The sequence below is a fragment of the Strix aluco genome, chromosome 18 (assembly GCF_031877795.1).
Source record: "Strix aluco isolate bStrAlu1 chromosome 18, bStrAlu1.hap1, whole genome shotgun sequence".
Lineage (NCBI taxonomy): Eukaryota > Metazoa > Chordata > Aves > Strigiformes > Strigidae > Strix > Strix aluco.
In genome coordinates, this window is record NC_133948.1 from 10185567 (window position 1) to 10208260 (window position 22694).

A 22694-nucleotide genomic window follows, 5' to 3' on the forward strand; every position below is an offset into this window, starting at 1 on the left:
CTCGGCCTTTCCCTCCCCTCATTCTTTTGATGCTGAGTGCTTCCAGTTGTGCCAGTCTGTAAACTCTCAACAGTATTTTGTATTTTCCTTCAGTCTCTCTCTCCCTCTCTGTAAGATTTCACCAGCCTATTAGTGTTAGAATGTGAGTGTTTATTAAATCCAGATATCTATTTATCTATCGGTCTATCTTTACGCAATTCATATACATGCACGTCTGCTGAAGCACGGTCCTGGGTATAATGTTCCATTAGAGTGAAATGTTTATATAAAGGAAACTGAGGAGTTTAGCTATTATAAACCTGGACACTGTCAGTTTACTTACAAGAATGTCATATACAGTCCTTGGCCAGCCTTAAATTGAGACCCTATCACATCTCTCCTTTCGTATCTGTCCCTTTTTGTCTTTACTTGTAGCCCATCACAGACATATCACAGATTAGTTCGGATGCAACAACAGTCTTAATATTAGTGAGTAGAATGATTATTAGCAAGACATTGTGTCTGTGCAGGGTGAAGATCAGACCATTTCTTTTTGTCTGGGAGCATATCTGTTCCTATAACCTCAGAAAATTATCACACGGAGTGTTACATCTGTCTCTCCCTCAGAAATAAATCTACACACAGCTACCCATTTTTTTTTTCCTATTGAATAAAAACCCCTGGTTCCCATCCATCCAAGGTAAGCAGTGATTTGAGGAGAGTTAGGGGAGAAGCAAGGGTCGCTGGATAAACCAGGGATACCCACCATAAGGAAAGCAATTTGGAAATACCTGCCTTTTCATAAAGGCTAGATTCTCTGCTCTGGGAAAACATGCTTTATTTTTAGATGCAGTAAATAACAGGATGTTAGGTGATCACCAAAGACAGGGACTGCACTGTTTAAAACCCTGCCAGCTAGCTGTACTCATCTCCAGAGTAACCCTTAGCATAATCACAAACAACTGGTGTGATTTTAAACGTAAGTGCCTGGCCATGGCTAGCAATGACATTAGCTGAGGAGAGTAAAAACCAGCCTCCTTCCCCTCTTGTCCCTGTTGCCAGAGCCTGCTGATCGCATGGTGGCTCTCGCTCCCGGCAGCACGGTGCTGCTGCCTGTCCGTTCTGCAGCCCAGCTCCCTCCTGCCTCACCCCCCGAAAGGCAGCAGAGCTCTAATGACCTCCCATGCACTTACATCTAACAGATACGTTTTTGAAAACAGAATCGGACCTCACACATCTACGACCACTTTAAAAGGCTTCTCACCGCACCTTCTGCTCTCTGTTCTCTACACTCAAGTGGAAGAACTGCACAAATCCCCCCCCCCCCCCGCCCTTTTCACCTAGCTCTTCCTGACAGCAAAAAAAAACTTAGAAGAGCCAAAGAAAAGCTAAAGAAACAACTCTGAGTCCTGTCTGCATGGGGAACAATTTCCATATCTGGCTTTCGCTGCTGCTAGAGGGCTGGGTGCAACTTCACTGTCACTGCTCTCCCTCTGTGCCCTCTGCTTTGCATGGCTCCAGGTGGGGAAGGATTTTGTTTGCTCAGTCAGTCCAGTCAATGGGAGAATCTTTCCATCACCACATTCCAAAAACTGTCCCTCTTTGCCTCTGATGCTCACCCACTCATGAAAAAGGGAAACAACAACAAAATAATCCCAGAATCAGTCTTGGCTCACCTCTTCTCCCTTTCTTTACTACCCTGTTACTCCCACCCATCAGATTTATGGACTATCTTTTATTGACTGGTGTGGGCTGAGTCATGCGAGGACAAATTTACAGGGATGCATTAGCCTGCGTGTGTCACCAGCGGTGTATGATTAGAGGCTGGAGACAAACACATGCATTGCTGATGCGTTCGCTATTTCATTGGTTAGTGTGGATACTCAAAATTGTGCAAGAAAATAACAGACTTTTTTTCCACACTAAAATAAACAAATAAAACCACTGTGGCAACGAGTCACAGTATCACACCTTAGCTGGTATCCTCATACCATCTCCATGACAGAGAACTGAGATGATGTGATCCAGCTCCAAATGCATAAATTGACAGCAGAGCCAAAAGGTCTCGCTCAGTCCTTAGATAAGTCAGTAATACAGTGGAAACTAGTTAGGAGGTTTTCAGCACGGGTTCAGAAAAGGCACAACCAGATAAAAATCATTGCTTTGATATAAACTCAATCTACAAATTCTTAGGGCAGATCAGGTATCACCTGTCTGTGCTATTTTCTTTGTGCTGTGTCAGGTGTCACACAGCAAAATCAGCAAAATCTCTGCCAGATGCTCTGGGTAATTCAGCAGGACCACAACCACGTGGCCATGCCTGGTTTGGATGAAACCTGGGCTGCCAGGAGGTCTGGCAGCACATAGTGCCACCTGAGCTACCTTCCTTTACTTGCTCTAATTGTGAGATTTCTTTAAATAAATAGTTGCAATAAGTTATTTTGCAAAAGTAGACCAAAAAGACAGGTACAACACATTTCCATTCAACTAGGAGAGCACAATACACATACACCTCCTCTGCTTTGTTAGAGTCACCTCCTTTCCGGCAACAACCTCTGGGCTCTCTCTGTTCAGTGCCACTTGAACACAAATGGGTCCTTGGGAGATGGTTTACCTTCCCCATATGGAAAGTTGAGATACCTGTTGCTCCTTACGGCACTCATCTCTTCCACTAATTATTCCCCTCCACTTTCACAGTCACATTGTCTGCCCTTTGCTACAGTTCAGTCATCTCTTCCCTATGCCTCTTTGGTGACTAGAAGAAAACAGAAGCAGAGGAGATGATTCATACAAACTAAAACGGGGTTTGAACTTCCTTCAGTTTTGCATTTCTTCTGAAACAGAGCTGGGAAAACTGTCATTCCAAAGCAGAGCCTCCTTAACATGTGCATTCCCTCGCTGCCACCCCAATGTTGCCCCCATTCTTCTGGAAGCAATGAGATTCACTGTTAAAAAACACCTGAAGTGATGATTTTCCTGCCATTCTGAGGCCAAGGAAAGCCTCTGGCTTGGCTGGATGCAAGGTGGCAAATTTAATTCCCTTCTCTTAGCTGCTTCTTCACTAAATCTACACTGCCTGCTAATCTCCTGCATCCCTGTAGAAAAGTCACGACTGAAGACTCAAGTTGTCAAAACATCACTTGTCTTTTCCACCAACGCTGGTAGAAGCATGGCTGTGCTCAGCCGGAGCAGAGTTGAGCTAGCTGTTAGAAGGTCCCTGTTTCCAATTTAGCACAGCTCCCAGGAGGTATTACATTTCCTGGTGCAGAGCAGAAAACGCTTTGAGATCCTCAAGCACAAAGCCTTGTTGTTTTATTCATTTGTACTGCTGAGCAAATTCTCTTTCCAAGGCTTCCAGTGGGGAAATTTCCTTCAGTTTCTCCATAGCAGAGTCAGATTAAAGGTACCTTTACTCTTTTAATGTCTAGAAAGCATGATTCCTTCAAAGACTGGCTTTATTTCCTGTATTCCTGGAAGATCTTTTTAATTGCAAGAAATACTCTGTTCCTAATTACAAAAGCATTTGAGCTCATCCTCTATTCTGTTGTGTTGTTGGCAAAGCCCCTGGAAGAGCTCTCCAACCTGAAACTTCCAAGGAATCTATTAGGAAACCCATCACAGCTTCCAGATAACATGCTGCCAGCTTTATTAAAAGAGCAATGCTCGAGCAGGCTCATACTCGCATTGCAGTCATTCTTGGCACTCCTGCAGGCTCCTCCATCCAAGTATTCTGCGCCGCTCATTCCACTAGTGCCTCTTCCTACCATCTCCACAACTAACGTCCACAAGCGTCTTCCAGGATGACCTGAAGCACAGGTACTTTGTAGCACTTCATGAATTGCACTTTATAAAGACCGTCCAATGTCACGCCTGCTTTTCCCAAGGGAGAAACCGAGGCAGGGAGCTGACCAGAGAAGCAGCAGTCTGAGAGGTCTTTGCACCAGCGGACGAGGGCAGGCGGGCTGTCTCGTGAACCCGGGACAGTTTCTCTGATGTTTAACATGTTTAACACGACTCTGTCACCAAACACTGTGCTGCTGTTAACGGACCAGATCCCAGCGTTTTTCTCGAATTTTCTCCAGATTACAACCAGGGCAAGTTTGCTGCTGCTTCAAAACAATGTTTCTCTGATTACAACCTAGGCTGACAATTATAGTGATTTAAAACCAAACTAATTGTGAAGTACTTTGATCATGCTTAGCACAACTTGTGGTTTGTAGGCTGCAAATAGTTGAAAGGAACCTTTGGGTTCACAATTTCCTCGAATATAAATTTTATTTTGATACATAAGGTATGATTTTAATATTAAAATTAACCTTGTGTTTGTTTTCCCCCTCATCCCATTTCTTCTTGGAATATTATTGCTAGTATAATTTTCTCTCCCTAAGCTTAATATTTACCACACAATTTGTTTTAGCTTAAACCTAACTTTCTTTATTCATTTGCTTTTATTAAGAAGAATTTCCCAAGTATTGTTTTTATTTTGGTTTCAGTCATGGAAGTTTTTGTTTGGTTTGTTTGGGGTTTTTTTGTTCAAAGAACATGAGTTGGCAATGCAAATCGCTTTCTTGCAGGGCAGAGAGAGAAGGCAGCCAAGCAGCAGCTCGACTGACTCCAGACCTGGATTACTGCGAGGATCTCTCCTGGTATTACAAAAGTCCTAGCAGCAACTTGCACTGCATTAATTCAGCCCATGCACAGTTTTTGTTAATATAGTATGGGCAATAAATCCTTCCATTTCTCTCTCCTTTCTTTGCATTGTTAAGAGTACAGGACATTTGCTTTTGCAACAGCAACAAGCTGCATCAGTTGGTTGCAGCCAAAGCTCCTCTAAATGATCCTTGTCAAGCACTGTACATGGATCTGTATTTCAGATCATATTTGTTTGCAGCATTCCTTGAGTACAACTAACAAGGTAGTGCAGATACTGACCGCCTTTAGTGAAATTTTACATTTCCCTCCATTATACTGTGCTGCTTCTGCCCATTCCTGGAACAAGCCTCCATCCGGGGCGGCTCTGGACTTTTCCTGTCTCCAGCCCAGTGCATGCTTGCTTTCAATGTGATTTCAGGTATGAGTGGCTGGTTCAAAGGGAGGTGCACATGTTGGCCCCATCCCCGAACTGGCGCCTCTCTGCCTGGGAAACCTGAGAGTTTCTGTCCTTGCTTATGAACCGTGACATCTGCGCATTCCTCGGGCGCTGACCCCCGGGGGCCAGAGGTCACCCCAAGGTCAAGCAGTTTCCTCTTTCACCACCAATAGAGACCTTGACTAGAGGTAAATTATGTTGCAGTTTAAGGAAATAATTTGAAACACTCTTGTAATTATAATAAATTTTGCTGTTTACATTTTAATCTTCAACCCTTTCACCCTCTGGTTCTCTTGTTTAAGAAAAAAGTGGGGAATTATATATTTAACAGAAAAACTCCTGCCATGGTGGATAGTTGAATAAATAACTGGAGTTCCGATAACACAGCAACTCTAAGGTCTTTGTCTGCCTTCAGCATGAGCGTGCACTTTTGTAAGTGCAAGTTCTACTTAATCTTCGGATAAGTATGTTCATGCAGTAAGAATGGAAACATAATATTGTGTTAGGAATGTCACGTGATTCCCAATTCTCCATGTTGAGTAACTGTAAAGTTACTCAAAGAAAAATCTTGAGCACCTTACTCAGGCAAAATTCCAGTTGGCTCCAATGAAATTTTGCAGTAAAACAGACTTTGAGTCATAGCTATAGCAAGAGCAGCTGTTTTACTGAGCATACATTGTCATTTGATCATTTTCTCTTGCTGCTCACGAGTGCTGATGGGCTTGGAAAATCTTTCATTCAAAGGAAAATACTCAAATAATCACAATAAAGTCCTGTTAGCTTTCAGCTGGGTACCATTACTCCATCTGATATTTTAAAACAAGACCCTGCACGTGTACAACCATTCTTCATTTACCTGATACACACTCTCATCTGAAAACTGAATTGCAGCAACATATGGAAGAAGCAGAGCGATTACAGCAGTAAGGTCTATGGTGATGGTAAGAGTTGCAAGAATGAACACTTGAGGAAAGCAGAGAAAATGACAAAACTACTTGGCACAAAACGTGAATTCTCAGGACTAAACCGCAGGGCTTTCCTTGCAAGAATACCTGAACGTTGTGCCCATCACCACTCTGAATGAGAATGAACTAGAGCTCCCATCTGTAGGTGTCAGGGGTTTTGCAATCCTACCTCACTCCAAGGACCCTGTTTGTGTGCTACATAGCATAAGCACAACACAATAAGGCCAAGGGAGCAAACAGAGCAAGTGCAATTGAGATCAGCGCACTCTAATCTTTGTTCTGTCACAGATGAGATGCGTGTCCGAGGGCAGGCAACTTAACTTCTCTCTGCTTTAGCAATGACACTTGCAAAGTAGATACAACAATCACCTTCATAAAATGCCTTGAGATTTACAATTGCAAGCCGCTACTTTTAGCAATATCGTGTCTGTGTTAGGTATTATTACAGAGTGGCATGCGTTTTGAGAGCCCTGGATAACAACAGCTTATGAAGAGATAAACATTGCCTTCAGAAAAGGAAAAAGGAAATACAGAGAAATAACACAGGCTAAAGGTACTTACTCACCAGCAAACAGAGAGGAACCTGCAGCAAGGAACAGTTGGAATAAAAGTGAAGTGCCCTAGACCTACCAAACTTAAAACCTAACCCCCAGTACAGCGGGGCTTTCTGGGGAGGGAGTTCCTATAACAGGAGGCTCAGTGCAGCTGGAGAAGTGCTAAGGGGGTTTGCCTGCTATAATGAATAGCTCACTAACACCAGGTGATACTAAAGCATGGGCAAGATAAGGCACAACACTGCTTACTGAAAAGAGAAAAAGGGATATAAGGAATCACTGACCAATCAACTTTTTTGATCTTTATGTACTTGCTCCTGGGCTGGTTTGTGTGGATGGTCTCTGTCCCGGGAAGCTCCTGCCTGCCTGTCAATGCAGCTCTCGGCAGGGGCAGAGCCAAGGGGCGACTTTGGTTCCTCCCTTCCCAGAGTGCAGCCCTGTTTGGGGCAGAAGTGTAGCTGTGGCTACCCACTGCTGACCCCACGCTGCAGTTAATTCTGGGGGTTCTGCATTTGATGGATGCACAGGCAGCTGCCCTGCTGTCCTCAACTGAAATAATCCTGTTCTGGGCTGAAGGGGTAACCGTGGCAGGGAGTAAGAGTGGAGCTCTTCCTCTGCAGGAGGATGGGAGCAAGGTGTCTCTTCTCTGCTTGAGAGCACAGGGAACAGCAAGACACTGCCCTGAAATGTGGCAAGAGTCTGTAGCTGGCGAGTGCTGCCTTCCTGTTGGCAGGGCGTGATCTAAGCCTCTTTATCCTTTTTTTACTTCCTGGGGAGCCCTTCCCCAGCCAGCTGGACTAGGGTACCAATATCTTGGTCTCTGTCTTGGCACAAAAAAGAATCCTCTTGTAGCAAGCACTGAGGATGGTGTCCTGTGCCTTTGAATAGATACTCTCTCCCTTGAGACACACACGCAGCCTCCAGCTGAGCCAACGAAAGCTGTACGCTTGCGTCCAGAAGCGGAGTTTCAATCCTCACACTGATCCACATCAATGATTTCAACAGAAGATGCTGTTGGCTGGATAGGAACTGGAAGCTCTCCAGAGATCAGTTCTGGGCTTTAGCGGAAAGTCTATTTCTTTAGCACTCCGGTGCACTTGTTGTACTGCACCAACACAGCCCAGTAGTGTAATTCTACCTGCATTCAAAGTCAACAGCAAAAGTCCCACTGCTTTCAGATGGAAACTGTTCCAAGCTCTTATTCTTAATTAAGTGTCCAAATTAGAAATTAATCAGCCTTCCATGTTCAAAGAGTTGAAAACAGTAATACTCTATGTCTTGTAAAACATGACAAATGAACCATTTCTAAACACAGTGTATAAAACAAGACTGTACAGAAAAGCATTTAGCTGGTACACAGACAGTAATATAGAAACTCCTTTACATTGGATGTTACTGATAAATCTGGTCAGTTCTCAGATCTGACCTTACTGACAGTCTGAATAGCTTATGGGAAATGAAACCTGGCTTTTGCAGTCCTTGCTTTTCATTCATAATGCCCATCTGTTGCAGAGAGATTTCTTAAAAGCAATCTCCATCCCTCAGTGCAGAGGACCTCCCAGCAATAGCTGGAGTTTGACTACAGGGACTAAGAGAGGTTTCCCCATCCCTAGTTTCTATGAGTACATTAAATTAGATCAGTATCTTGTTATGGGACAAACCTAGGTAGATTATTCTTTTGATGTACTGTGGCCATGCCTATGTTCCTCTGATGACAGGATACCACAGAAATCATGCAGGAGTTTCCGTGGATCCTCCCAAGGACTACAAATATCTGTCATTCCTATCAGTAGTACTCACAGACTCGGCAGCAGTGCTGATCCACAGTCCCACTGCACAGATGTACATCAGTGGAGACAGTGTCAGACTCTACGTTGCAATAGAACATTTTATTGTTTAACTTCCATGAGGTTTTAGGAAACAATGTAAAGTAAGGGAAGGCAAGCAAAACCTGTCATTAAATAGCCTGGACCGCATTTTTGTCCAGCCCTCAGCTGAACCCAGAATCCCTCAGTTACCTTTCCCAGAGGAGCCAGTGTCTCAGTCAAATTCTAGAGACAAGTTTCTCTGGGAATTCAGCCACAGGACTCCTGTCCTGCATTAGCTGCAAACATAAGACAAAAGGATATAACTGAAATCCAAGGCGCCTGGACTAAGGACACGCCAGATTACAAAAGCATCAAGGTACTGTGATCATTAGCAATCTCAGTGCCATGTGCTAAGAATATGTATTTAAGCAGATCCATGTTCTGAGAATCCTCTGATTTATTTTCCTGCTGACCAAGAGACAGTTCATAAGATTCATGCTCAAAACTTCAGCTCTCTCCCCCATTTTCTCTCCACAGTGCAGAGTTGTATGCCCCACACACACCTAACCAGATGGCATGGATATGAGGAGTAAAGATCAAAATGTTTGCTTTGCCCAGCTATCTGTAAGTACAGGATGGATCAGGGTAAGACTTGTCTGTGATTTTATCCTCTGAGAAGCAAACAAATTCCTAGTGACAAACTCACAGAAATCCAGTATTACTCAGAACGTTTTCTCTTCTTGCATCCAAACATCATGCACAACCAAGCTGTAGTCATCTTGCAAGAATGATGTTCTACCACGGGGAGATGGATGGAGGGACAGGAGGAGAGTTGGGGAAACATTCCCCTCCAGAACCTCTCTACCCAACGGAGCCTGCTCCAAGGTGCCAATGATGGCTGTGCAGCACAGGGAAAGGCAGACCGAGCTTCTCTCCAAGGAGTACCCAAGTTCTTGCCCTTTCTTAGGAGAACAGTTTTAGAAGCCTGCTCCTTCCTTCTGTGGAGACATTTGAAGTCTTTATTCTCCATGTAACTGTATGAAAGCTTTTAGGCTGGTCTAGAAGAAATGTTTCCATCCCTCCTTCCTGAGCATTCTTCTCTTACCTACCCTAGCTTTTATTCTTTTCTTAGTATTGATTACTATATCTCTGGCTTTCATTTTAATTTAGTGATTAGAAGCCTAACAGAGAGGTTTTTGCAACACAAGGTTAAAGACTTAATCCAATTTATTCTAGCTACTTTCTCTTTCTTGCAATAGCAAAGTTAGCTATTAAAATATTTTGGTAGATATTCAAGCAAACCTAAAACTCAGCTGGTGCTTAGGTAATCCTGTGGACCACAGGAGAGCATTGTGGAGAAGCAAATGGAGAGGGTAGCTGATTCATCTTTCTAACCTCCACATTTCTCTAAGTGTCTGGTACTCAGATGAGAAGCAAAACATGCTGCCTGCTATCAGTGTGCTGTCCTGGTCACCTGTAAAGCAAAAACTGGTTGTGTTGGGATAAACTCCTTGCCTGAGCTTTAAAACAGTCCCAGAAATGGGAATGGTTGGTCCCAGTCAACAATCAAAGGAAAACCAGAGCACAGAGTATGTACCCTGGCACAGAGGAGCAGAGCTGACATACCTCATGTTCTCTTCTGTCTGACTCCAAATGGACACTTGTCTGTTTAGCCGAGGGTGCTTGCAACAATAAAAGGGCTCTAACCCCTGTGGTTACACTTGTACAGTATAAATTTTGCCCACTGTCTCCTTTATCAAAACAGCTATTCTTCTCCCGAATCGGTGCAAGCTATTTGGGCTCTGACATTTCTTTCACTTACTCTTCCTGCAAGCCACACAGTTCAGGAACCCACTTCTGCTTCTGTTCAGACAGCAAAGATTATTCATGTCTCTGTTGCCTGACTTAACCCTTTTTAGCTCCTGTATCCTCATCAAATGTAAAACTTTTGCTCTGTTGTGTACAACAGTGCTGTCAGGAACCAATGTGTCCTGATGCACTTGACATCTAAGGAAGGAGGGAACTGCAAATTTTCATAGGAGCTGAAGAAACAACAGTAGAGAAAGGAAGGATTTCAGTCACATCTCATACACAAGGGTTGCCTTACAATGAGCATGAAAAGCACCTGGCACCAGAAGCCCCCACCTCATCTGCTGCTGGGAGGCATGGTGGCAATGCAGGAATAGCAGAAATCTCACCAGGACAGATATTTATGCGAGTGACCCGTTCAGCCAGTGAAATCATTTTGAACAACAAGACAGCTTTTTTCAGTCTGAAGAAATTGGTACGTTCACCCCAGCCGCTATTTATTTTATAAGTGTCCTGCATATAATGAAAGGAACAATCTTTCTTACCATCTGCCTTACTGAAAGGCACATTTTGTGTGTTGAACAGTTTCAGAGAGCTAATGGCAAAGTGCACATTACTAGCCCAGCAGTGAAAGCATTTGTAAACATCATCATCATCATCAAAGAGACCTAGAGCTGCAAAGGCTGTTTTTTGCCTTGTGAGTTTATGTCTGTAAATGACTAATTGGTAAAGTTTTATCTGCAGAAGGTGGTTGGTGGTGGAAGATATTTACAAGAAAGAAAAGCAGGAAATAATTCATCTTGAGAAGCTGAATCTAATCTGAGATGTTCGTGAATTAAAATGGGCTTTTAAAATGGGTCTATTTTCTTTAAAAAAAAAAATAATCAAAATATAACTTTACTTTTCATGAAATGAGACATGGAAATGCACAGCCAGAGGGTGTAAAAAACTAGAAAACAGGTGAGAGTGAGACTGTATGTCTCTGGCTGTTAAGACCATGCAGGAGACACCAGGCAGGAGTGTTTTGGGATGGATGAGTTGAGCACTTGCACCCACTTGCTTCACTTGCCATCAATTTATTAAAAACAAACAAGATACTGGATTTCGAATGAAACAATAGCTCAACTGTGGAAAATAACCACTTGCATTTTATTGCTTTATTTAGTATAACTCCCCAAAAATTCTTCTTCTTTGAAACAAAACCAAAAAGAAAAAAACTGGTCTTGTTGCTGGAGAGCAGTATTTTCCTTTAGGCCATGAAGTTGTTAAAATCATTTCAAATGGGTTTGGTGTTTAGTCTTCACTGCAGGAAACATTGCTCTACCTGTCTGAAATAGCTCTTATCAGGAAAATAATGCTCACTACCTCTGCTGAAAAATCAAGGGGTGACTCTTTAAAACAGTTATATGACCTTTAAAATGTACACAAAATAAAGGAACAACAAGGATGTTGGAATCCCCATTAGTTAAATGGCCTCCTAGGCTTTCATTGGGTTATGGATGTATTTAACTAATAGAAAACATCGCCCAGTCTGATTCCTGTCTTAGAAGCAAAATAGGGATAATTTAGTATCAGGAGTGATTAATGTCATTTACTTACCCATTTTGTTATAGCTGTTACTGAATTTAAAATGCTACTCACAAATTAAATATTTTACAACCATTTTGCTCCTAATTGGTTGCAGATCACAGATTTCCTTTAAACATAATGACTGTTTAGGTGGTGGGGTTTGCAATGCACATTGTTTTTTTACAATCACTTTTGACATTTTGAGAATTTGTTTAATTCTGATTAATTTCAGTTAAATGAGATGGGAGCATACGACCTCTTTGGAATGGTCTGTTGTTTCAAAGTGTGGTTTAAGTGCACAACATCCTTTAGCATATTAATTTGCACATTTTGCCATATACATGTTGGCCTTTAAGAGTGTGAACTAATGTAGCTTAAAGAGATGTTATCTTGATTGTTATTTGGATCAGAATAGTTTAACATACCCTTAATAAAAACAAATACCCTGTCACATAATGAGCCTAAAGTTTTTAGGGATTTCTTTTGGTGATATCTTTTAATTAAATGTTTAATTCCAATGAAAAACTGTGAAGTAGGAAGTGCACATCCCCTATATGAGCAGCAGAGAAAAGCTGGTTTCCAGCAGGCTAACAAATAGCAATTTCAGGGTGCCAGTGACCTCTGAAAGTTGTACTGAAACCAAGATAGGTCTGCCAAGAGCCAGGTAAGAACTTTATACGGTATTTGAGTCTACCCCGTTAGACAAAGCTTATATGTACATGGAAGAAACCTTAATAGTTTGTTTTAAACATTATCAAGGTGTTTTTACTGTGTGGGTTGTGGTTTTTTAAATCACAGTTGATCTACACCTTTCTTCTCTTAAATTTTTACCTGGGAAAGAGAAAAACTGTGTGAGCTGAAACATAATGATGCCTGAATTTTCCATTGCCAGGTCTTAACAGAGCAGTTTTTCTCTTAAATTCTTGACTTTTTAAAGGATTTTGGTGGTGTTCACAACACCAAAGTAGCTTTCCTCCAAGCTTAGGTCAAAAAAATGTGCTATCTCTGATTTCTGCCACAAAGTGCAAGTCTTCCCCTTCACTGGTAATATTAAATCAAGTATTTGGAAGAATTGGTGAACTGATTCTGCCCTGCAGTTACTTGTACATTTCTCTAGTTCCCTGTTAATATTGTCCACATAAAAACCAACCTTGCCTTGATGGCACTGTTAATTCCTCCCAATTTTTCTCTGCCCAGTGGAATTGCCCAGTCATGAAATCCTTCAAACATCCTCCGACCATTTGAATAGTGGTCCTTTTCTTGCCTTCCTACAGCAGCTTTGCCATGTGACAACATTTGCCCACCTCAAAACGTGTGTGATGTGCTACAGCAACCATGCACAGGCTACATTTGCCCCTCCCTTTCCAAATTCAAACATTTGCTCCCTGATCATCCAAATACTGATTTAAACAGTCTTTGATGTCATTTGGGGAAACGCATTTGAATGTTTTAAATGTGGACTCAGTCCACTACAAGGAATACTCAGAGGATTGAGACAAACAGGGACCCTTTGCACTCTGTTAGTTAATGTCATATTCCCTGCAGCATTTACTAAAATCATTTAGTCACAAAGATAACATTGTGGATAAGGAATATTTTTAAATGTTTTGAAAAGACACTGCTATCTGTTTGATCTTAACAGATGACTTCTACAATCCAAATTCCATCTTCACTGATAGAAAAAGCTCCTATTCTCTAAGAGAGTGTTTACAGTGAACCGTATCTGAATTTGTCCTCGGTTTGGTCCCGGGCTCCTAACAGGTTCGAGTTCTCACTGAAAAATTAGTTCTTCTTGCGGGTTGTTATTTTCTAGGTACAGATTTCAATTAGCATGAAGAAGCTCTCATTCTCACATAAATGTTCCCAGCTACAGATTGGTATATTTAACCAGGACTTCCCAGCTTCTAGGTGTATAAACACCAAAATTTCATTGCTATTTTTCCCCCATTGACATGAAAGGCATACATAAACATGCTCAAGAGCTAGCAGTGTTGACTGAAATATTTCTAAAGGGTCTTTTACACCTTAAGCACCCGCCACTTTGCTGTGGTTAAATGCACAATGTGTGTGAGATATTAACCAAAGAAATTCTGTAATTGCAAAGATTATTTTTCAGGGCTTGTTAATTCATTTATTTTCATTTTCTTCTTGTGCCAACAAAGTCTTGCTTAACTAGTTCAGTATCTTTCATTATAAGTGATGAGGAATATTAGATTATAATTAAAGGTAGGTGCTCTGCTTGGTTAAGCAGAGGTGCCTGGAAACTGGGTGTGAACTAACAAGTGATATTTTAAATATAATTGAACCACTAATCCTTGATGGGCTCGAATAATTGACATATAGCTTGAGAGAAAATAATTTAACAAAATGCCAATATTAATTGTTTTGGATTTGTGAGAAGAGCAAACCACACAAGTTTTAAGGTAAGGGGAAATTAATCTTGAAACAAAGTTTTTAATAAATGTTGTTTAAAATTAAGTCTCACTGGTGCTAGTGAGCAATACAAAGATTAAATTTAACTTTGGAAGCATTCACTAAGGCTGCAAGCTTAAAACAAAGTTATATTGGTTAACAGCTAAAAGCAATGGAAATGAGTTTTCAATTCATTTCTAGTATGCAATTCAGTAGCCATGCCAAGCAAAACTATGAACACTTCTTTCTGCAGTTTTCTATTTCGTTTTGAAAAGACAGTTTATGAGATACTCAAACTAAGAGCACAGCCACATGTTCACCCCTCTAAACCCCCCAAATTTAAGCTGAAGCTTCACAAGCCTTTTGAACTGTGTGCTTGATAATCAAACCATAATTTCATAATTCCTTTTGTACAGATCAGCTCCTTTTAAATATACTAACTGCATCTGCACAACTCTTTAGTGGTGGGATTTTAGAGTTAAAAAAGAAAAGGCTGTTTTCAACATTTAGCAGAGAAACAAATAGCTCTGCTAACACCACCCAGAGACTGTACTCACACCTCAACAAACACACAACTATCTTCATGTTTAGCACATATTTTACAGACACCGTAAGAAAGAGAAAACCTTTATAATGATTTATTTTCATATTAAATTCTTAACTCAGAAATGAGATGTGACCCCTAGAAAAATCTCCCATAATACCCTGCTGATTCCTCCCGTTTGGTCAGGGCTAACAGAATCATATTAATTGGCAACTCTGCTGGGGGGGTAAAGAGGTGGGTTTTTTCTTCAGTTACTTTTCTTGAATGTCAAACAGATTAGTGCACTAAAATGTCTGGGAGATAAATATGCTGCAGATTTCAAACAAATGAAATTCCAAAATAGTTTGTTAAGGTGAATTCAGTGAATGAAGGAAATAACTATCCTTTTTTTCATGCTCTCTGAACTGCAGGTCATACACTTTGTTTTAGGTTGGTTTGGTTTTTTTAACTATTTGGAAAAAAAACTAAGAAACAGATTTGGAAAGAAGGAAAGAACTAAATTCCAGCTTTTGCTTCTGATTAAGTTTTGTGGATTGTCTCTATTACAAAAAAAACCCAAAAAACAACAACAAAACAAAACCTGAATGTTCTTCTCGACACTAAAACAAAGAGTGAGATGCTGAAATACTTTTAAGTGTAGGTTTTGTCACTGTAGTGCACTCCTAAAAAAACGCTACAAATCTTTCACAGCACAACTCTCTCCTCTCCCTGCCTATCTGAAAGCACATTTTAATTGTTTGGTACAGCAAAATGACCCTTTTACTTTTGTTTAAAGTGCAAATCCACAGAATTTTGGAGATGAGTACATCCTACATATTTTAGGAAGGTTATTTTATTTTGTAAATATTTTGTTTTAACATGTACATACAAGAGCTTGTACAATGGTGAAAGGATGAAATTAGCTAGTCCTGAAAAAGATTCTTTCTGTTTAAAATTTGTTTGTTACTAGGAAACCTGGGGTTCTCTAAAAAGAAAATGTCCTGGAAACCTTTCTATTGCATATTCTGGACAAGACAGAAATAAGCATTGCATATTAGTATGTATTAATACAAATTGTTTGGGCAGTTTGCTCTAAATAAAAATAATTACATAAAATTAGGAAGCATTTGAATTATGATTTAAATAAAATTTTACACTAAACTATCCATAAAGACATGCTCTTTAATTCTAATAGTGAGTATTAGATAGAAAAAAAACATTTAAAATATCTTTGTGGGGTTTTTTTCCATGTACAGCTCCACTTAAATTATCTCATTCAAAGTAGTGCACTTTTGAACAAGTAAACTCATTCTTAAGTTAGTGTTACACTGATAAACTAATTTCAAACAAATGTAACTCAGTGCCAACACACAATTTCAACAAGAAGCAAAATTACAACAACAAATATCAAACAAACTATTTGACTGTTTGAGCCTGTGTGAAATCTGAGAAAGGTGGATTTCTCAAACAATTATTATAGGAACTTTGGGTTGTTTGTTGATTTGGAGCTTTTTTCTGTTCAATGCAGTGACATTACATTTTACTGATGGAACACTTTCAAGTTGGGTTTTGTTTTTAAATTTGAGATTGAATTGAAACTTCAAGGCACAGCTATGAATTTTCTTTTAAATGATGACTAAGAATTACTTGCTTTCTAAGGAGAGAACATAGCTATTTGCTTTTATACCCATGCCAAACCTCTGCAGTATTTCTTTGAGCTAACCTTTATCCCCTTTCTGGACTTGTATTGGTCTCTGCTAGAAAGCAAGTCAGCTGTAATTACTTACAGGTGAGTTATTCCATACTAATGAAATAGCTCTATGAAAACGATGTTATTGAATTGAAATGTAGATGGCAGAAACACATTGATTTATTTTGCATGGATTTTTAAATGCTTAACAATCACTCCTTCTCCCCTCAGTACTAAAGAAATTAAGATCCAGCAGAGAGAGAAGTGAACATGAAGTTCACTTGTAAGTTAGACCAGTATCATTTTTGCACAGTTTGGGGACAGAATGAAAAATAAACTTGGTTTAATAGTTTCCTAGTAAAATGTCTCATTTTTTTATTTCCAAAAGCCCGGTGCTGGACACAGCAAGGCATAGCACCCTTGCATTCTTACCTTCCTCCTGACACTAACTGAAAGATCAATTTGTTTACTCTGTTGTGCTTTTTTTAAAAGTGTGGGTAACTCCACCCATAACTCTGCAACTTCCCACTCACCCAGTCCTTTTTAACCTTTTAAGCACTGCTCCTGACCCTCCATCCTCCCTGCCACTGGAGCAGGCATTTTCAAGCCACATCCATTTTATTGCCCAGAACCAGACTGAAACGTCCAGCTCCCAACTGCAGCCTCCTCCGAAAGTGCCCCCAGCAGCTGTAAAAATAGGGGCTCTCTCCACACCGGCCCAAAACTGCCTCGGCCCTGGGTTGGCAGAAGGAGCCAACTGCCCCTTGCGTTTGTCTGCAGGGAGGAGGTTGCTCTTACAGGGCTCTTTTTTCCCCCTCTTTCTCCATGTATATATATATATATATATATAATTTTTTGGCGGGGGAGGGACAGGATTTTGTTTTGTTTTTACAGCAGCCATCCAGAGCCCTGGGTATTGATTTTCGGGCACATGAAAGGGATTTTTTACAGGCCTTCCCTGTGGAAGGGAGCAGCAGTAAAAGGTGATACCACCCACTCCGAAGGAATGCTGTGCATGCAATTAGGAGCAAGCTCCCAGCCAGGGGGTTAGAATTCAAAGCAAGGCAAAAGCTCCCCACCTCCCACAAACAACAAATCCATTAAAACTACCAAAGCCATCAATACTAATCAATGCATCCAGGGGCCATTAACTATTTCGGTGCTCAGGTCTCCCCCCGCCTCTCGCTCCCTACCGCTCCGCAGCCGCGGGGGCTGCACCCCGCCGATGACACCCCCCCCCGTTGGGGTCGGTGGCCGTTTGTTTTACCACTTTTCCCCGCGCCCGGAGCCGGCCGGGCACTCCCGGCGTTGCAACCAGCCTCATTAAATACCATTAAGTACAACTGACTTCAAAGGGCTGGCCGGGAGCGGCGGGAGCGCCGGGGCCGGCTCCGGGCGCTGGGAAGCCTCCCCGGGACAGCCCCGGCCCCGGCGGCGCGTCCTCCTCACCGGCCCCGGGGCGGCCTCGGCCGCGTCCCCCCCGCCCCGGGCCGCGGTGCGGAGCGGAGCGGGGCGGTGCGGAGCGGGGCTGGGCTGGGGGAGGCAGCGGCTGCGGCGCGGAGGGGTAGCAGCGAAGTGGTTAATCAATACCAGGGCTGCAGGCAGGGGAGGGGCGGGGTGGAAGGGGGATAAAAAATGCAGAAAGGAAGGAAATGGAGGGAGTGAGAATTAGACTCACTATAAAACCTCCTCATTCTGATTTACAAAAGAGGGAGGGGGGAGAGATGGGGGACGAGTAAAGAGGGGGGAGAAGAAAATGTGAGCCAACAAGCACAATGCCCCTCTTTCCTGCAGCGAGGATGTTTATTGGGGTTTGGGTTAGAGATGTTTTTAACTACGAGTCCGCAGAGGCGGTGGGATCCGAGGGAAAATTCACATCAATGTAAAACCTATGGAATTAAACTGAGTTTTGCATTAGCTGTGTCTCTTCTCTTTTTTCCTTTTTTTCTTTTTTTTTTTTTTCCTCCCATCCAATCCCTCATTCATAACTTGCATTTAGTGACTGTTTTTCTCATTCATGTTCCCCTCCCTCTCGGACACTGTCAAACCGAGCACAAGAGCCTGCTTTGTAGAGGTTTGATCAGCAGAGATTTGAGCTCTTTGGGCTGACTGCATTTTGATTACATTCAATCACTTTTGAAGCTATCGATTGGATATGTTTATGGAAACACGTAAGGTATTTTTGGCCATCTGCTAGCTAGGAAATGATTAAGGTTATTTATTTTTAACGAAAGGAACAAGGAGATTTCTCTGCCTTTCTTATTTTCAGTCCTGCAGATAAGAAAATGTCTGTAAGAAAATATTGCAATTTTATCATACTAAAACGATTGTTTCATCTAAATAAAGATGTGGTTGGGGGGGTAAGTTTGGGCGCATTTAAAACTTTTAGAAATCGTTTCTGACAGCTTTTAAATTACTAAAATGTTTCAGGGAATGCCTTTTGTTGTGAATAGTGCTTTTAAAAATATTTTTTCTTTTAAAAAAATCCTTTAACAGCTGCATTTGTTGAAAAACTATAAGAACCTGGGGAAAAAAAATAAAGAACAATTTGAATTTGAGTGATATATAGACACATATATGTGAATAGATACACATACATAGAGTAACTTTAAACTGTTTTATTCACATGTGTCTGAATCAAAGCCTGTTCAAATAAAACTTTTTTGTAAACTACTTGGGTAAAAATAAGGGAATGGTGAAATTTCACATATTTTAGGGGCAAGTTTTAGGATCATTCAGATCACTGTTTAAATAAAGGATCCCCTTCATTTTTCAAGTTTGTGTGTTAAAAAGGAAAAGCCATGGTAGCAGTGCTAAATTAGAAGAGAATTATGATTTTAGATGAGCTCAGAGGTGACTTTGATTTCCAGCCTCTCTGAAGGAGTGGCAGTGATTTTTCTGAAGTTGAGGCAAACCAAAAGTCCAATCTGTTTAAGTTTAAACATTACTAGTCAATGCTGCCCTGTGAACATTTTATGAATCTATTTGTTCCTGTCTCCCATGGAGTTTTATCAATTCATTTTGAATCCAGCCTTATAGTTTTGTCCACAGGAGCAAATGTTTGCAGCTAGGGAGTTGGGAATAAAAGACAAAACACAAAAATCAAATCTATCCTTCCTAAATGTAGCAATCTTCCACAAGGATGGATTTTAAAGTTAATTTATAACAGCCTCTGTAAATATCTTTGGAAACTTCTGTGAAATTTTTCTTGCCCTCCTCTCTTCTCTTTGATTCTGTCTGTCACCCACATTCACAAAGCATATGTATGTTGAAGACCTAATTAAGAAGGTTTTATATGAGTTTGTACATGTGTTTTCACACAGACGATAACGGTGAAGTGTGTTACTGTGCTGCTCGTGCGGCACTACGTTAACCTTGCAGATGGGAAGAGTGTTATGAAAGAAATCGTAATTAATAGCATTAAGAAGCTGATTAAAATAAAAAACGCGTTATTGCAGCAGGGGTCTCATTAAGGAATAGTCATGCCTGTCTGCCACAGATTTAAGAACTTTCAGCCACAAGGCCTTGAACTGAGGCAGCTCCAGTTTAAGCAAACGCAGCGGAGACTCCACCCCCAGTGACATCAGATTGAGTTACACTGCAAAAACACCCCAAGATCTGGAGAAAAAAAAAAAAATCAGCTTTTCTCCCTCCCCTCCTTGATGTTTAAAAATGATAAAAACGCCATTCTTCTCCAGCATTGGATGTTTGCAAGAAGCCCTTCTTTAAAGCAAACTAACAGCAGAACAAATGTCTTTTCTCAGCCTTCCTTTCCAAAGGGAGGGGAGAGCACAACTGCACATTTGCAGCAAAACAACACCCAAAAAACATCCAAGGAATTCCCCAATGTCCCCCAGCGCCGAAACACACAAATTAAATCAATCAATCCAGCACCGCAGCAGAGCAACCCTCCTTTCGAAGAGCGGGAAGGAGCCCCGTGGCAAGGGCTGTGGTACACAAGCGACAGATCTGGGGCTGGGGACCAAGGACTGGCGGTGGGGACCTTCCATTAACTTTATTTACAGTTTGGCCAAAATTAAACTGACAAACCCGTTCGGAGCTTGCTGTAAAGTTACACATTTTTCACGTAAACATCCAAGGCAGTTGCCTTTCTCTAGGATGTGTCATTTCCTGTGTAGCTATAATAATATATTAAGTAAAGGGATAGCAATGAATTTACATATTTACATATGTATAGATGCTGTGCACAGGAAAGATAGCAGGATGTTGTGTATATACAACAGCAGAAATCGGCAGAAAACATTTTGTTAAAAAGTTTGGGAAACGACCACACTGAAATAAGAAACATGCTTCAAATATTCTTGGCATTCAAGACAAGGCTGGCAAGGAAAGATTTACGAACAAGTCAGTGTGGGACAGGAAAGCTGCTATGTTTAAAGATTCGGGGAGGTGGATGTCATGCTCAGGACACAGGTCACCAAAAAGAGCTACAAAACCAACTTAGTTCTTACCTGCTCCCCACGGGCTTTATTTTACTCTGAGTCGTGCGATGCTAAACATTTAGCAAGGCAGTCATAAGGAGACTCTCTGGCGACTGATAGCAAGCTGAAGGAATTAACTGCAGGGATATAGGGGCTCACCTTTGCTCCAGGAAGGACATCTTTCTTTTTGCTGTAAGATATCTACTTTTTTTCCAGCAGTAAAGTGTCAAACCCACAAAGGAAGCGATATAATTAGTGCTGGTACCTACTACGAACTCGGATCTCTGAAGAGAGACCAGTGCAGCTTTTCAAATGTCTACCATTTTGAAATCAGAAAAACATTTTCTAATAGACAGAAGAATCCCTCTTGAATCCCCCCTGGCCCTTTTGAATTCACGCCCTGCCTTACATCAAACGCTTTTTTGCTGATTAACTGCACAATCAGGTCCCTGCAGATCAGGGGAAGAATGGAGAAGAGAAAAGCAACCTCTTTTCCAGAGAACAATACCATTATTTCAGCTCCATTGGACAGGAATGTGTGATTTCACAGCCCACTGCCCTTCTCTCCCATCTCCAAAAACACTGCCAGAGATCCACTGCTCCAAGTCCCCACCCATTAGTACCCAGATCCAGCATTTACAACTTGGGTTCAATATTTGTGCGCGGGGGGCTATGCACATGTATGCATACATATATGGAGAAAATATCCAAATCAGAAACAACTCCCAAGCCCAAGAATAGATACAAAGGAAGTTTAGTTTATTTTTAAAAATAGCTAATATCCTTTTTCTTGTATAATGTAAATTCTAGTTCACACGCACACAAGTTATATTTTGGGGTTGGATTTGGTATGAAAGTAGTTAACAACTGAAAGGAAAAGATATTTTTAAATTAAAATAATTCAACAGTTTAGAGAGATATATACTTTTTTCAAAGACAGATTACTTAGTAAAATGCCAGTAAATACAGGGTTGTTTTTGGGAAAAAAAAAAAAAAAAAAGAAAAGAAAAAAAAAGAGCCTTTTTACCCACGAAAGTGTATTGCTTTCTCACAGCTTACCCGGTTCCTTTGCTGTTAAGTTTGTCTCATTGGAGTATGAAAACATTTTCATTTTACAAACATCTGTTGAAATCAATTGTTGAAGGGCTGATCCACAGAAGGAACTGTGTATTTTAAAGGGGAAGCAACTGCACAGTTGTGAGTTTGTTAGTTAACAATATGGCAGAAATCTTTTTGGAAAAGAAACTCACCAAGACATTTCCCTGTGAGAGAGACTGTCTCTCAATGACTCCCTCAGTCTTTGTTTATTCATTTTTCAACGATTCCTGTGTTTTACAATTTGCAGGGCAAGAGAAATACTAGAGAGCTCCCTCCCCAGCCCTTAAACTTTGATATCGCCTGATTTCAGCTCAACCGCGTGTACAAAAGGAAAAGCTCTTGTTGTCATGAAAGTGCACTGAAGTGACCTGGTGTGTTTTAGCCGGTCACAATTAAATCCCCTGCTTGGCTCAGCCCGCGGCGAGCGCGGCTGCGGGAGGAGCGGGAGGGGAGCGTGGCCATCCGCGCCGCCGGTCCGCGCGGGAGGGGAGCAGCCGCCCCCCGGGGGCAGGCACCCACCCAGCCCCCCCCCCCCCCAGCAAACGCTCCCCTACTACAGCAAGAATCACTGTTCTAAATTCGACAAATTTAGCGATTTGTTTAGCCCGGACAGAGCTTGCTTTTCGGAAAGAGGGTCGAGCTTTGAAACCGAAATAGACACAAAATAGCTGCAACCTCTTGGGCAGAGCAGCCCCCCCGCGACCACACCTCTCCGGTCCGGGACCGCTGGGGATCAGTTTTGTTCCCCCAACACCA

General features: G+C 41.5%; 1 protein-coding gene across 1 annotated transcript in view; it reads right to left on the bottom strand.

Moving 5' to 3' along the window:
* Positions 1-22694, bottom strand: part of TOP3B (DNA topoisomerase III beta) — a 90278-nt gene that overhangs the window by 40700 nt on the left and 26884 nt on the right. The window lies entirely within an intron of this gene.